We start from the raw sequence: 15000 nt of genomic DNA on the forward strand, positions 1-15000 counted from the left end.
ACAGCTGTATAAAGTGGCCTTTATGACTGAAATGGAAGACCTCTATTAGATCTTTGCGTGGAGCCGAGTTCAGAGTTCCTTGTGCACATAGAGAACATAGTGGAGGCCATTGAGGGGATGGGCGAGAAGGGTGCAGACAGGAAGGACAGGCATGTCTGTCAGCTCAGTATGCACTGGAGCATATTATGCATGTACTGTAGAAATGAGCGTCGTGCCTTAGTGTCACACAAGTTCAGTCAGGAAACTCATGTCAGTGCAGTTGCCGGCGGCCGTGCATTAATTTGGCCACCTCAGCATCACGTTCTCATTCACATGATTCACTTCATACAATCACACACTTATTCCATCTTTATACCGGCTATTTAAACTGGAGGAAATTTGCACTGCTCATCCTGCTTGCTTGATGTTGCACACTGTGCTGCTGTCTGATTAAACCTTTGCTGCTCACCCTCCTCCACCCCATGCCATGTCTCACTCTCCTCCACCCCAGCTACCACCTGCCTCACCCATCTCCACCCCAGCTACCACCTGTCTCACCCTCCTCCACCCCAGCTACCACCTGCCTCACCCTCCTCCACCCCAGCTACCACCTGCCTCACCCATCTCCACCCCAGCTATCACCTGTCGTTTTGGATCTGCTGTTTAGGTATACGGGGGATTTGGGAGTCTAGTGATGCTCCGATAATCGGCCAGCGATCTGTGATCGGCCATATCGACCGATATTCACTCTGATCGGTAATCGGCATTTACCCTATCTGTGATCGTCAATTTACCCTATCAGGAGAAAGTATAATATCATTTAGCATTTTTGTGACAGGCATAAACATTCTCCCTTCCTCCCCACACACAGTTTTGACATAGGTTTTGACATATAATAATTTTGGAAATATTAAATTGTGCAACATTTCACAAGATCAGCATCGGTATCGGACCTATCGGTATCGGCCGATCATGAGAAAAACAATCGCCGATCGGTATCGGTCCCAAAAAACCTGATCGGAGCATCCCTTATTGATTGGGACTGATGCGCTTGATCAGAGTACCTAAAAAGCAGATCCAATTCATCGCCAAACCATAATAAATAATATATATTGCTCATTTTATATTCAATAAATAATATATTCCATCCATTCATGAGTTGTCCTGACTGAAAGAGAATTGATGATACTTCAGAGGGAGAACTGCAAGGCAATACAAGTATGGAATATAACTAATACACATCTTATGTATAGGCATATATCGAAACATCAGGCAATCATTTTTGTTCTTTAAGTTTGATTGACTGATGTTTCGACAGACATATCTGTCAAAAGAATAAAACACCAAAGCCTCCTTCCTATAACTATATAGACCCTCCCATTGTAATTTCAAACTCGCTTATTATTTTAGCCATGATAGATTCATCAAAAACAACCGTCCTTGGTTCTGCCTGCTGACTGATGTCCTTCTAATGCGTGACTCGTGAGGAGACCATGGTTCTTTCAATTACTTGTGTTGTGAGGTCACAGTGACCTTGAACTTTGACTGCCAAATTGTAATCAGTTGGAAGTTTGTGAAAGATTCCATTCAGGCGTTCCTGAGATATCCGGGATGCACATTGACTTTGACCTTTGACCTGATCTTCTTACTGCGTATTATGTGCTATATGTGGTCTACAGGCTGAATTTGAAACATATCAGTCAGTCAACGTCAGTCGCCTCTCTGCCTGCCTGACTGTCTGTAAGCATACCCAGGTTTCTGTTAAGCCGTGTCAACCATTACAGAACAGAGGGCTTTACTATATGCATCTCTGTATATCTTTTGTTTGTTTATCCCATTCTGAACGGGCACCCATTTTGGTGTCAGCATCATGTTATGCTTTAGCTATTGAAAAATAGCAGATCTACAAGCTCATATCGCGCCACCGAGTGGCGCGATACGAGCTTGTAGGTCTGCTATTTTTGAAAAATCGAAGAGCGACTGACATTTTTAGAATCTGATCTCAGGTCAGAATGGGTTCATCAGACCAGTGTGTGTCCGGCGGAAACCTCGTATGAATCTGATCTCAGGTCAGAATGGGTTATAGTCTGCATAGGCCTTCCAGTTCCTTCCTAATGTGAGACCCCGGGAGAGGCGTTCTGACTCGGGGAGCAGCGCCTGTGCTTCAGACCCGCCGGTAACAAACGCTGCCCCCTGTGAGCCATTAGGAACACAGCCATCACCATCGGCGTGCTTTAGGGCTCCGCTGATAGGCCGTGACAGATTGAATCCCCCCCTCTGGAGTGGAGCGGGGGGGGGGGGCCCTCCTCCTGCTGTCAGACATACTGGAGCTTTATTAGACGGCAGAACCCAACCTGCTCTGATTGGATGAGAGCCACAGGCCAGGGACCCTCCCACAGGGGGGGGGGGGAACGGGTGGAACACGTGCGGTAAATCAACAGGCGCAGCGTTCACCTCCAGCCCAAAGCAACAACCCCCCCTCCTCAATATGTGAATGAGGAATTCCAAATCCCTAAAACTCTCCTGTACGTGAAGGTGTGCCATAACTCATATCTGCTTAACCCGAAGCCCACACAAAAGGCCGATTCCGTGTGGATTGTGGCGGGTAGACAGAAACCCCTCTGTTACGTGAGAACAGTGGAATATTAATTTGCTTTTCTTTTCTAGAAAGAAAAGAATAGGCCTATAAGTGAATCTCACAACATATATTCTTAACAGGCATCTGTCACAGTTCTGTTGTGCACATACATCCCATGAGAGGGCTTCATCAGGACAGCATCAAGCTTCCTCTCATCCTGCCCACCGCAGTCACCTCCACATTATCCAGTGTCCACTTTAACTCCAACTACGGCACTAGTAAAAGAGATGTTTCAGCATGTGAGTCCGGTGACCATAGTCCGAGTCAATGCACCAGTGGTTGTTTACTTCTGCGTCACTGACCTAAGCGCCTGTTTTCCAGGAACCCATGGTTAAAATGATGTCACTTTTCCTTCGGATTCCATGCCTCTATTGTTGCTGCAAGCTAAAGGTAGATGGGAATATCAGACTGGGCCTTCATGGGCCTGCATGTAGCCTGACAGCGTGTCACAGGTTCGAATCCCAATATCCCATGACCTTTGCTGCGTGTCATCATTCCCCATCTCTCTCCCCATTTCCTGTCAGACTATATACTGTCCTATAAATAAAGGCATAAGAGCCCCAAAACAAAAGGAATATCAGACTGAAGAGCAGAGTTACAGGGAAGGTTTAAGACTCTCACTCGGTTTTGGGTTATCGAACTGTCAAAAACGAAAAAAAAAAAAAAAAATGCTCATTTAGATTTAGATTCGTATCAAACTTAAACTTTGACTGAAACCTGACTGACAAAGAAATCCTTTCATTGGATCTTTAAGGATGTGCACAATTTGCCTCTTCAGTAGTTCTAAAAGCAGCCACTTGTTATAAGACTGCATGGCAGTGAAGAGGTAATAATAATAATAATGAATTGCATTTTTATAGCGCTTCTCTATGCACTACGTGCCTACTCAAAGCGCTTACAATGATTCATTCATTCATACATTTGGAGGTGAAGCGGCGAACAGTCGACGCCAGCGTCCTCACTTCCCACATTCACACACCAATGGTGGCGAGCTCACACCGACCGACTCATTGGAGGCAATGTAGGGTTCAGTGTCTTGCCTCAAGGACACTTCGACATGTGGACAGGAGGAGCCTGGATTCGAGCCGCCGACCCACGGATCATTGGACGACCTGCTCTACCTCCTGAGCCACAGGAGAGGTAGAGGAGAGGAAAACACTAGCTGGCTGCAGATCGGACTTGTGAGCACCAGGAGGGTGATAAAACAGGATCAGCTTTGGATTCAAGGCAGACTGACAGTATATGACAAGTGTCACGGGGCCAACGACGGAGGACAGCCAGGCGCCACCGCCTCCAAGGGATGAGGAGATATTGTAACGTTTGGAGTGATATAATTAAAATATCGCAGAGCCGCAGTGCAGAGCACATTGGTAACACAAGAAGGTGGAGGTTAGAATAATAGCCTTTCTTTTCTTTGTAGGATAAAGTCTGGCACTTTATTGCTCACTGCAGGAATATAAGCACTGTTGACACGCCACGATTTATAGAGTGGAGATGCCAGCGAGAGTCTCTGTTCTGAGAACAGTATACCTCAGTTGGGTTTTTTGTTTGCATCGATGTGAGGGATACCTGTGATGATTGGCAGCACACAGAGCACAGAGGCAATAAGCAGTTCATTCTTTCAGCTGTCAGAGCATAAAGCGCACATTCACTGGCAGCCAGAGGACACACAGGGTATTTTGATCTGCTGAAGAGAGGGCATATAAAATACTGTTTCTTTTGTAATCGTCCCAAACACCAACGCAGTATTTTAAGCCATTTTGGGCGGAAACCCCTTTTGGTGTTGGCACTATGTTATGCTTTAGCTATTGAAAAATAGCAGATCTACAAGCTCAAAAATAGCAGACCTACAAGGTTGTAGCGCGCCACCGAGTGGCGCGCTACAACCTTGTAGGTCTGCTATTTTTGAAAAATCGAAGAACGACTGACATAGAAACACATCTTTTTCAGAAAACTGTCAGGATGTAGAAGACATTTTTAGAATCTGATCTCAGGTCAGAATGGGTTAATCCACTTACACTTCATCCCTGACCGTACCGTGAAGATCTTCTGGCAAAATGACACTGGAGGTTTTTATGAAACTGAATATTTTCCATGTTGTTTGCCTCACTCCACCATGAAATTTGAATGTTTGTATTTGTGTTGAATATTGAAATTTGAAAACCTGCGCGTCTAAAAAAAAGGGCCTGAACATACTCACGCTCAACGCAAAGGTAACGACTATACTGACAATCATATAGCTGCAGTGACGTGGAGTACCATATTTGACCGACATCCAAATGCAGTATACAGTAGGCCTACCGTACACCAACCAGGCTTCAGAAAACCCCTTTCAAAGAGTATGTTTTCCTAATCCGCTTTGGCCATATTTACACTGTTGATATTTCACACTCCTTCTCGCTATCTGCCCTGCAGTGACCTTGAGCACATCAATCTTTCACGCTTTTTGGAACAAATAACACCCCTGACCAGCTTGTGACTCCAAAATGCTCCCTGCGTGCGTGCGCGCGGATATTCATCAAAGTAAAAGGAAACACCACATGAGCACAGCAGACACAGAATGGCTACATTGTGAAGCCGTTTCTCAAACATCCATCCATCACGCTGCAGCGAGAGAGAGAACTCAGAGGTGTCTTTATTTGGGGGAGATCTGGGACTAGCAGTGACCCGTCAAAGTTATTTTGATATGTTGTTCATGCTGGCTTGTTAAAGGGATTGTGACAATAAAAATGTCATTTTTCTTATTTTATTTAGGTTCTCTGAGATCAATTGCTGCACCCACAAACCTGAATGTTTAACATTCAGTAGATTTTCTGTGGTCTGGTGTTTTCTGGCTCAAACAAGTGCTCTGATTTGCCTGTGGACTGTGAGGTAAGACTCCACAAATCCCATATACTGTATGACATAAGAATTTGTAAAAGAAAAACACACATGATACTGTATATCATTATAGTCTTAAGCTTATTCCTTAGTTTGTTCCATATGTTTTCCCACCATTTCAGTCTTTATGTTTGTCCTTGAATATTGTCCACTTTCAACCATTTATCGTCCATTTGTTCTTCCTGGAGCCTCAAACGGTGTCAACTTCTCCATGAGATATATTTCCTATTTTCCTCTATCAATTCTTCCCATTGTCCCTGAGTTGGAGGTTCTATCTGGCCCCATTTCCTGGTTATAACTTTATTCCCTATATTACTGCCAATGAGATTAGTTTTTTATCTCTGTCCTCACCTTGTATCTTACCCCTTGAAGTTTCCCAAACACACGATTTGATGATTTGATTGATTCTTTATTTAAGTGTCATGCTTCCGAAGAAGCCCAGCCCATATGGACTTACAGGACACTTTTTACAGCTTACATAAACAATGACAATAAAACACAATAAACCGCCCATATGGACTTACAGGACACTTTTTACAGTTTACATAAACGACAATAAAAGACAATAAACCAACATGACAGTTCACAAACAATGATCAAGTGAATACTAAACTAACTAATACACCCAGGATTCTTACGAGGCAGATTACATACCGGTAATATGCACCATATTAGAGAGACACCCGGTTTAATTTTACAGCAGGTGCGTATATATAGGTCCTGGCAGAGCAGCAAACGCTTGGAGGAGGAGGAGAGACCCGCACACCGCCACTCGCTGTTTCAAGAGTTTTATTTTTTAAATAAGAGTCATAGCAACGTTTCGGCCTTTCAGCCTTCTTCAGGCATCAATGCCTGACTCTTATTTAAAAAGAAAACTCTTGAACCAGTCTCTCCTCCTTCTCCATGATATACAACATAAAATAAAATACCATAAAATAAAATACACCATTAGGCCTGCAACAATACAATACAGAGTAGTTCTGATATTGCAGTATTGATACTTTTACTTAACCCATTTTGGTCATTTCGTGTTAGCATTATGTTATGCTTTAGCTATTGAAAAATAGCAGATCTACAAGCTCATAGCGCGCCACCAAGTGGCGCGCTATGAGCTTGTAGGTCTGCTATTTTTGAAAAATCGAAGAACGACTGACATAGAATTTTTTTTTCCAGAAAACTGTCAGGATGTAGAAGACATTTTTAGAATCTGAATCTGATCTCAAAGTAAAAACTTTGAGTACTTTTTCCAACACTACTGTTGAGTACAGTACATAATGTTGCAGAGAATGGTGGCGGGGCTGTGCTGTACTCCTGTGTGCAGGTGATGAAGGTGTACTAATTGTACTATACAGTACATGTTTGTGTGTTCTCTCTGTCTCTCTGTGTCTAGCGGGTCAACCATGAAGCCGTGCATCACGTATACCCTCATCCAGCAGATGGATAGATAGATAGGCAGAGGCCATTAGGAGGGACAGGGGAAGGAGGATGTGAGATTAAAAACAAAATACCCCTATGTACCATACTGTACTCCAGGAAACCGATCTTAGAGATAATAATAAGAGATCTAAAGGAGCTGATGTTTCAGGTTTCTATAACTGTCAACTCTGGCTCATAGCGTCCTGATTTGTACCGTAGTAGAAATGAAGGAGGGGAAGCTAAAAAAAACTAAACGGTTGACATGTGGAGGAGTACGAAGAGATATGGTCAACGAGAAAGGCAGGATGGAAGCAACGCACGGGGGGATTCAACGTTTCCACTGAGATTTGTGAGAAGACTTTAGAGCGGGCCTGTTTGGCTTGGAGCGTAACGCGGTATGTTCGGCCCAGAACGATGCTCATGCGATGTTAAATGTACGAGTCTGATTTCTACGTGTTGTGCCATTGAAAGCACCAGGAGAGCTCCCGACAGCTCCTCGATACTTCCTTCCTGTTACAATATCAAATAAAGGCCACGCATATGTTGTTGTTTGGCACCGCCAGCCCATCCGAAACTGGAGACAGATTCTTGGCGGATTATGTTGTGGCATCAAATTTGAGATCATACTGTGTGGGTCTGAAAAGAAAAGCATTCCGACCTTCTCTGTGTCATAACGTTTTACAGATACTGTACAGAGTATGCAGCACTAGATTAAAGAAAGCAAAAAGGGAACACCGTCACATTTGGGTTTTCAATAGCGCTGTGTCAGCAGGGCGCTCGCCTATTTGGTTTTTGTGTATACACACGAGGTAGAAAATGAGATTTAATTAATTTAGCTCTCTCTTAATAGAAACCCATTGTTGCTTTCCAGTTAACAGGGTGAGTGTTGTTGTTTTCTTGAGGGCCTCACGTGGTTTTTCTACTTTTAGGAGTATCAAAAGACCTGTTTGATGCTCATTGGCACACATGACTCATATGAACCATTTGTACCTAATGTGGTGTTGGTGGTGATGGTGGTGATGGTGGGGGGGTCATGTTTGTGGAACAGTAACATTTATTATAGCATGTGAAATAACTTTTGGCTCTGTGTTGTTTTTAAAGGGACCTCAGTGTGTAACGTCTAGGCATGTAACGATATGTCGTATATCGATATACAGGTATATATCGATATACACTGGTGGCAATTTTATCGTGATACATACGTTATGTTGAAAAATACTTATGTTGATTTGCGGAGAATTAATGATAAAAAAAAACGTTTCCTGTCATTTGCTACAGTATTAAAGTATAAACAAAAAGTATTGTAAAAGAAAAAGAAGACTTCTGGATTTGTGTAAGAGAAATAATAATAAAAAAACATATTTGTCTGGAAAATCATTCGAAAATCGTGAAAAATAGTGTCCTGAACCTAATATCGTGATTCGAATCATATCGGGAGTTGAGTGAATCGTTACATGCCTAGTAACTTCTGAAGGTAATCACAGCCAATCGTAATGGAATATGAACAATCGTTTGTTGTCTTGAGACAGACTGTTGACTCCATCAAATTCAAGGAAAAGAGGGCACTGTTTTTCCTTTATTCTTTGACGATGGGTTCTCAGATTGGTTGTCACGTGACTCCAGAGGTAATATTATGTACCGATTTGTGTCAGTTTGGGACAAATACCATTGTTAATACTGTACATATATCAGCCTCATATTCACTGTTGATAATCCATTCATATATCCATGCATACCGAGTATTACTGAGTCTTAAGTCTAAAACAAATCTGGTCTATAAAAACATAAAAGTACATTGGTGTCTAACCTTATAGCAGCTATTCTAGTTTCCAAAGTGTTTTCGTTTAAAGCAGCTTTATCTAACTGTTTAATGAATAAAAAGTATTTTTCCCCAATTTGTATGGTAGAATATGTTAATAATACAATCTAACTTGTCTCTCTCTCTTGTCTCTTCAATCGAGACATTTAGATTTAGATCAAAGGTCATGTCTGACCTATAGACACAGGATCTGCCCCAATGTTTTTGACCTAATGGTAAAGATTCAGATTCTCCCCTGAGCAAGCAGTAGCTCCGATGTAAAACATTCAGCACTTGCACTGCAGGACGCCGGGTTCAAACCCGGAGCAGAAGGGACCATCAGTGTTGTTCTCATGATCGGCCGATACCGATAACAATGTGCTTAAGGGGACATTTTTAATATTTCCAAAATGATTATATGTCAAAAGTAAACTGTTCCTGTGTGTGTGGGGAGGAAGGGGAATGTTTAGGCCTGTCACAAAGATGCAAAATGATATTATACTATATAACTGATTGACACTTAAATGGTATAAAAGATCGGTTTCTCCAGATCGGGTAAATTGACGATCACCGATCGAGTCATTTGGAGTTAATATCAGTCGATCAGTGACCGATCGATCGGAGCACCTCTATTACAAAGTGCACCTTTAATGGGAAATTAGAATATATATATAAATGAGAAGAATATATATTTTTTTTTTGTTTTGTTTTATAGCCTGAAAACAATTTAAATGTCCTCGATTAACCGAGCGAATGCATCCAAAATCTGTTTAGGATTATATGAAAGCTTACTTTTGAAAAGATGGTTCCCTTGAGGAAAGAAAAAAGGGAAAAAAGATCAAACAATGTAGCATTTCCATGCCTGCAAACTGTCCCTTATTATTGTATACTGCTCGAGGCTGTGCTCATGTCAGAGTCATCCCTGAACAGTACTATCATTCTCTGGCGGCCCGTACGGGGCCTGTACTTGCCCTGTGGTGGTGCTGCTGGCACAGGGTTAATACAGTAAGGTGATCTAGCCCATTCTGACCTGAGATCAGATTCATACGCGGTTTCCGCCGGACACACACTGGGTCTGATTAACCCATTCTGACCTGAGATCAGATTCTAAAAATGTCAGTCGTTCTTCGATTTTTCAAAAAATAGCAGACCTACAAGCTCGTATCGCGCCACTCGGTGGCGCGATATGAGCTTGTAGATCTGCTATTTTTAAATAGATAAAGCATAACATGATGCTAACACCAAAATGGGTGCCCGTTCAGAATGGGCTAGAAGATACCAGCAGGCCATCAGATATCAAGAAGAGTATCTGTATCATCCATGGCATGTTCCAACCCAAGGGCGCCAGATTGGGCACGGTTGAATCTCTGGTTCCACTACTAGGCTACTCCATCATGGAATCGTCCAAAGATATGAAAGATAGCACCGTCTGTCTTTCGGAATAGACCGTGCATCGGCAAGGAGGTTTAGGCATGCCGATAGGATCGTGATTGAATCTTTCACTGCAACAGAACTTTCCGTAGCACTTTTGCACTAGCCTCGATGACCTTACAGGCGTATATGCAAAGGCTAAACTTATGTCATTTAGATCAGGGGTTGTCAACGTTTATGGCTGGGGACCCCCGGAAATGCTTTGGCTATGATCTCATTACAGATATTCTACTGTTAGACAGATGTTAGGTTCCTAGCTTGCTTTTAATGTTGTACGGGTCACTGTGTGCCTTTGTTGTCTTGTATTGTGTATTGTTTTGTATTGTATTGTATCTGTATGCTGCAGGGCGGGTCCTTGGGGTCCAAGACACATTTCTCCCTTGGGAGACAAAATAAAGAAACCTTGAACCTATGATCCTTGATGACTATTTCTATGTGTATTATACCATACGTGTTGTTCTTGCTTACTTAAGAGCGTCTGCTAAATGCCTGAATTGTAAATGGTAAATTGAACAGTGTTTCTAACATACACCCACTCAAACTAAACGTCCAGAAGAACAGTGCTGGCTGGCTGGCCTGGCCTCAAACCGCTACATGTAAACCTGACGCTTATCAGAGAGGCTGCTGAGTCAATGAAGCAGCGTTTACACAATGTGCCTGTCAGTCACTCTGTCTCTTTGCATGGGTCCAGTCTTGTATGATGAAACACTGAAACTGCATCGAAATCATATACTGTACATGTATCAGAACAAGGCATAACACTGTCTGACTTACCGCCGCCGCCACAATGCCCCCCCCCCCCCCCCCACAACAGTCACACACACACACACACACACACACTCACACACGCACGCACACACAACACACACAAACACCCTACCTATGCCCCCGTGGCCCCCGCCGCCACCGCCATATGCCAAAAATTATCATACAAGTTTCTCTTTGTATCCATATTTAACCCATTTTGGACTGAAAAAGAAGGCTTCTAAATCCTAACAGTCTTCTGAAAAACCCATGTTTCTATGTCAGTGGTACTCAACCTTTTTCATGTCAAGGACCCCCAGAATTATCTCTATTGGGCCACGGACCCCCATCTCAAAATATGTTGCTCCAGGGACCCCCTAGAAGCCAATATTTTAGTTAAAAATGTTCGCTCTGAAATATATATTCAAAGATTTCAAAAATAGCAGACCTACAAGATCATAGCGCGCCACCGAGTGGCGCGCTATGATCTTGTAGGTCTGCTATGAGCTTGTAGATATGCTATTTTTCAATAGTTAAAGTATGTCATAATGCTATAAACACCAAGAGGGGTCCCCGCCCAAAATGGGTTAAACATGATGGAGAAGAATTGAGCCTTTATATGCGAGGGGGGAGGTTGTGTGTTTATCCAGCAGCGCCAGGAACCAGGAAACAAGAGAAAGCCCCCATTGCTGGCCTAGTGGAAGCAGAAGCAGGAAGGGGTTGGAGTCTGCAGGGCTGGCGAGGGAGGGAGAGAGACAGGCACAGAAAGGAACCCTTTGAGTGACAGTAATTTAGGAACCTGGGCTTTTTTTTCTTTTTTTTTTTACGATTTTCCTCCTTTAAGGAAAACACACAGACTTCTGGTTATAGCACTTGGGACCAAATCAAAGGGGTCTTTTTTTCCCCATCAAGATGTGTGTGTGTGTGTGTGTGTGTGTGTGTGTGTGTGTGTGTGCGTGACACGTGTGTGTTTGCCGCAACATGCAAAAACGTGTGGGCAACCCCTGCCTTAACAGTTTGACTGCGGAAAACGATTTACCAGACTTTTAATCAACCCCCCTTCACTGCCGAGATTGTTGTATTACCTTTAGAGCATACGCTGAATTATTTGGGCTTTTAATCCGCGAAAATCGAGCGAAAAAAGCTTCCCCCGTTTGTTATGAACGGCCGGACCACCCGCCATCTTGGTACACCCGGAAGACGCAGCACAGGAGCCTCCTCCATGAGGCGTTGAACCCCATTCGTTTGCATTGGCCTCAATTTCCCAGAAGCCCTAGCAGCCCACAGCATGTGACGATTTCCGTTTTCCTCATCAAAACAGATGCATCTACTCTCTATCTCCGCGGCGAAGAAGGATTTTCTATTTATTTTTTACATTGCGGCGGATTAAACACATAAAACAAAAGTCGCGTATGTCCGATATGGCAGCAACATTAACCTGGAGTAATCCATTCAAAGCACGGAAACTGTTAAGGAGTATCCCTATGACTTGAGGGAGATATTAGACATTTTAGGCCATCAGAATGAGGCTGTGAGCCACTCTGCTATACACTCACCTGAAATGAGGGGCCATGATGATGAGGCGTCTTCCAGGAATGCCTTACTTGCGTTTTATACATCCTCCTGATAGGCGGCCAACACACCCAATCAGACCTTAAAACAAGAGCCCCTGCTTAATCTCACACCCTGCAATCACCACCTCAAACCAAGTGAAATGTTCTGGGGACATAGCCAGCATATTATCGAGCAAGGGGAACAATGTGTGTAAGAAAGAACAAGAGGTTTGCCTAAACGGCCTTAGTGATGGATCTGTGTTTTCACCCGTGTCAAAGCAGACCCAGAAAGTGAACGGGCCTCCCCGCGACCTCCCTGGCCCTGGTTCCGTGTAGCAGGGCCCGCTCAGGGAGGCCTGAGGTTTGGGGGTTTTCAAACCACACTGACCTTCCTCGCTACTCTCGCTTCATTTTTGGGGTGTTTTATTCCCGAAATGTGACACTGGATAAATTACATTACGGTAACTGTAACTATGAAGGGGCCCCCTTGTTCTACTTGTAATAATAAAGAAAGGATAGCCTGGTTAGAACTTCCCAATAATACTGCCTCTTAACACATTCTGACCTGAGATCAGATTCATACGAGGTTTCCGCCGGACACACACTGGTCTGATGAACCCATTCTGACCTGAGATCAGATTCTAAAAATGTCAGTCGCTCTTCGATTTTTCAAAAATAGCAGACCTACAAGCTCGTATCGCGCCACTCGGTGGCGCGATATGAGCTTGTAGATCTGCTATTTTTCAATAGCTAAAGCATAACATGATGCTAACACCAAAATGGGTGCCCGTTCAGAATGGGTTAAGTGTGTGTGCGTGCGTGCATCTGGGCAGAGGAGTTGGGCCAACGCAGGCTAGTTCATGCAGAGCCGAGAGGAGAGAGTGTGTAGAGGAACTTGTCTCATTTCACTCCGTGATGGATGAGTCTATTAGCTGTCCAATGTTAGCGTGGGTCTAGCCTTACACCTCAACAACTATTGGCTCGTGATGCACACTGTGGTTCGTTGAACATGGCTTATCATTGGCTTTTATTATTTATGTAAAAAGGCAGGCTTTTATAATAAAAGTTCACGTCTTGGAAACTGGCCTTTAATGCGTTTGCATATGAGTTTGCATGCATGAGTTCATGTCACAGCTGTGCTTCTCAGACGTACAGTATGGCTGAAATACCGATGACATTCTTAAGCACTGTGCAAAATCCTGAGTGTCGACCCTGAGAGTTTTAAAATAGTTGTTCTGTGGTGCAGATCGAGAGCCCCCGACAGACAGACGGTGGATCACCTGCATGCCAGCCTTCCCGCGACTGACCCACCGATACCCTCTCTCTGCCCGGGTTGGACCCCCCCTGACCCAAGGCCCCGATACCCTCTCTCTGCCCGGGTTGGACCCCCCTGACCCAAGGCCCCGATACCCTCTCTCTGCCCGGGTTGGACCCCCCCTGACCCAAGGCCCCGATACCCTCTCTCTGCCCGGGTTGGACCCCCCCTGACCCAAGGCCCCGATACCCTCTCTCTGTCACGGTTCAAGTCAGGAGAGTTTGTAGGACCCAAATGCAGGAGGAGGCAGAGGCAGAGCAGGTCATTTCAAAAGGTTTAATAACTCAAAAGAACTATAGAATACAAACAAAAACACTGGAAGCACAAAAGGTGTCAAGACAAGACACACGCAACATACCACAATGAACTAGCAAGGAAACACTGGGATCAGGGGGGGTATAAATACACAAGGGCACAGGTGAACAACACTGTGATAGGCTGGGGAACAAACAGGACAAGGTGGAAACACTAGGCTAATCACAGCACAGGTTGACAAGGCAGGCAAACAGTAACAAGACAGACAGGAAACATTATGAACAATTCTACAAAATAAAAGCACACAAGGGTAAAGCAAAACTCAAACAGGAACTAGGAAAACAAGAACACAATACTTCATATAAGTAATATAAAAATCAGAGGAACACAACAGAAAAGTAAAACACAAACCATAACTGGAAAACATGAAAACCAACACATGTCACGGATCGTGACAGTACCTCCCTCTTAAGGAATGGCTTCCAGACATTCCTCAACATTGTCCAGAACATAAGCAGGGTGGGTGGCGGGGGTCTGGAAGGAGGGCCCAGGGGCTACAAAAAAAACAAAAACAAAAAAAAACCAAGGCGGATACAGCCAACGGGGATTCAAACAGAACGTCAACGGGGAAGGCTGGCAAGAGTTTACATGAGTCGGTGGCAAGGACAGCCGCCGGGGGCTTAGGTGGACGTTGGCGGGGACAGTGGGCATGATCTCAGGTGGGATGTCAGCGGGGACAGCCGACAGGGACACAGGAGGGACGTCGGCGGGGCAGCCGACAAGGACTCAGGGATGACAGGCGGGACATCAGTGATGACAGCTGATGATGGCGCTGAGGGCACAGGCAGGTTGTCTAAGTTGACGGCTGGCGAGGGCTCTGGCAAGTCGTCGGCTGACGAGGGTCCAGAGGGCACACGCTGGTCATCGACGTAGTCGGCTGGCGAGGCCTCCGGCAGGTCATCAGCTGGTGCAGCCACAGAAGTCTCCGGCA

The sequence above is a fragment of the Protomyctophum parallelum genome (assembly GCF_964188405.1).
Source record: "Protomyctophum parallelum genome assembly, chromosome: 9".
Lineage (NCBI taxonomy): Eukaryota > Metazoa > Chordata > Actinopteri > Myctophiformes > Myctophidae > Protomyctophum > Protomyctophum parallelum.